The sequence below is a fragment of the Eumetopias jubatus genome, unplaced genomic scaffold (genome assembly GCF_037043125.1).
Source record: "Eumetopias jubatus isolate StellerSeaLion01/CBP00866 unplaced genomic scaffold, mEumJub1_p1.0 scaffold_11, whole genome shotgun sequence".
NCBI lineage: Eukaryota > Metazoa > Chordata > Mammalia > Carnivora > Otariidae > Eumetopias > Eumetopias jubatus.
Genome location: NW_028274817.1, coordinates 79,593,494 through 79,596,465, shown reverse-complemented (window position 1 = coordinate 79,596,465; position 2,972 = coordinate 79,593,494).

Here is a 2,972-nt window from a genome sequence, read left to right as displayed (position 1 = left end):
AGGGTGTTGGTCTGTTTTCCTTGATCTTGGGAGGGGTCCCCTCTGCCTCTAGGACACGAATGTTGGTTTCATTCCCCACATTAGGGACATTCTCAGCTACAATTTGCTCAGATATATCTTCTAATCCTCTCTCTCCACCCCCACTGGGATTCCAGTAATTCTGACATTGAAATGCTTCATGGTGTCACGTATTTCTCTGATTCTATTTTCATGGATTCTGAGTTTTTCCCTGGCCTCCTCTTTTCCCTTCTTATCTATTAAATTGTCTTCCAGGTCACTCATTCTTCCTTTTACCTCAATTACCCTAGCTGTTAGATTATCTAGATTAGATTGGATCTCATTGATAACATTTTTAAGTTCTGCCAATTCAACTTTCATTTCAGCTCTTAGAGACTCTATGTTGCCATTAATTGATTTCTCCATTCTAGCTATTGTCTTCACAATTGCTAGCCTGAATTCCATCTCTGACATCTTGGTTATATATGCATCCATTTGTAAATCTGTGGCATAAGTCATAATCTCTGAGTCTTTCTTATTTTGGGGGTTCCTCCTCTTAGTCAATATGTTGATGGGGGGTTGAGGGAATGTATAGACTCCAAAGTATTGTCCAGAACCCAAGCAAGATGCACCTGTTTTCTAGGGACCTTAGGGTTGCTGGCCTCCTGTTCTCCCAGCCTGTCTTCTGGGGAGAGGCCTGCTACACTGTTACTCAGGCAACCCTGTTTGGGAAGAGTTGCCCTGACCCCTGTGCCAGGGGATGGGCTCAGTGGGAACCGGTGTTTTGGGGCTTTTGTTCTCTGGTGGCTTTCCATGGATGCTCTCTGCATGTCTTCTGCGAATCAGAGCAGAAGAGACCATTTCCAACCTTCTGTCTCAGACCAGAGAGATCACAGTCTATTCTTCAGTGAGCTCTCCAGGCCACAATCTCTCCGTTTCTGTCTATGCTGCTATAAATTGCAGCATCCTGGGTTGTGCACCCCTATGCAGCACTCCCAGTCCTGCCTCCAGTTCGGGGAACTTCTCTGCCATTTGTGACTCTAAAACCGCCAGCCACCCACAGTTCGCATATGAGACACTGCTGCTCTGGTTTCAGTCTAAAATCCTTTCCCCACCCCTACCGGTCTGTGAGACTGTGCCCAGTCCCCATCGCGGGAGGTTATCTCTCCCCGGTGGTGTAAGATCCCCACAGCCAGGCTCCATGCTGCTGCCATTTATCCTCCAATATCGGCCTGCAGAATCTCGGCTCCCCTCTTCATACCTCAGAACCATCTGCTGGCGATATTCTGTTTGTAGAGATCCAGATCTTCTTACATCTCAGGCTGATTGCATGGGTGCTCAGAGTGGTGTGGTAGATATCCAGCTCAATTCCAAGGACCATTTGGGATAGGGTTATTACCTACACTCCATCATCATTTCCCCACTTTTTAAATTTTCATCTTCACAGTCATATTCCATTCCTTCATTGCATTTACACACACACACACACACACACACACATATATGTGTGTGTGTATATATATATATAAAGATTTTCTTTCTTTAAAATTTTGGGAGGCAATTTCTTCTAACAGACCTAAATACACCCAAAATCTAGTGTGTGGCTCTATTCTATTCACCAGCCTGATCGTATTTTTTTTTCCCTTTGTTTCCCTCCCTGTCCAGGGTCCCTTCTGATTTGTTTTGTGTATATTTTCCTGGGGTCGTTGCTAAGCTTTTAGCATTTTGTTCACTCATTCATCTATATTTCCACCAGACAAAATGACAAGATGGAAAAACTCACCTCATAAAAAAAGAATAAGAGGCACTACAGACTGCGAGGAACCTAATCAATACAGACATTAGTAAGATGTCAGAACTGGAGTTCAGAATGATGATCATAAAGGTACTAGCTGGGCTTGATAAAAGCATAGAAGATACTAGAGAATCCTTTCTGGAGAAATAAAAGAATTAAAATCTAACCAAGTCGAAATAAAAAAGGATATTAATGAGGTGCAATCAAAAATAGAGGCTCTAAATGCTAGGGTAAATGAGGCACAAGAGAGAATTAGTGATATATACAACTACCAGATAATGAGGTGGGAATTTGAGAAGTAAGTGATACCATAAAGTGAAACAACATTAGAAAAATTGGGATCCCAGAAGAAGAAGAAAGACAGAGAGGGGCAGAAGGTGTATTGGAACAAATTATAGCAGAGAACTTCCCTAATTTGGGGGAAGGAAAAAGCATCAAAATCTAGGAGGCAGAGAGAAACCCCCTCAAAATCAATAAAAATAGGTCAGCCACCCGACATCTTATAGTAAAACTCACAAGTCTCAGAGACAAAGAGAACATCCTGAAAGCAGCTCGGAACAAGAGGTCTGTAAGCTACAATGGTAGAAACATTAGATTAGCAGCAGACTTATCCACAGAGATCTGGCAGGCCAGAAAGGATTGTCATGATATATTCAGAGCACTAAATGAGAAAAATATGCAGCCAAGAATACTAGATCCGGCTTGGCTGTCATTAAAAATAGAAGGAGAGATGGGGAGCAGGATGGCAAAGGAGTAGGAGACCTGGATTTCGTCTGGTCTCAGGAATTCAGCTGAATAGGGATCAAACCATTCTGAACACCTACGAACCCAACAGGAGATTGAAGAAGAGAGTAGCAACAACTCTCTGAACAGAGAAGCGACCATTTACTGGAAGGTAGGACGTGCGGAGAAGTGAATCCAAGGCGATATTCGGGAGGATAGATGGCGGGGGAGGGGGCCTCCGTCGGCCGCTTCTGGCAAGTGCTAGAGTCACAGAGCAAAAAATTGGAATGTTTAGAAGTCGGTTCCACTGAGGGACATCACTCCAGTGGCTAAGCGGGAGGTGGAAACCTCGCGGGACAGTGTGGACTCAGGACCCTCGGGGTCACAGAAAGACCGGGGATGCCTGAGTGCAGCAGAGCTCCCAGGTATCAGAGCGGGGAAGCCGGCTGCAGAGACG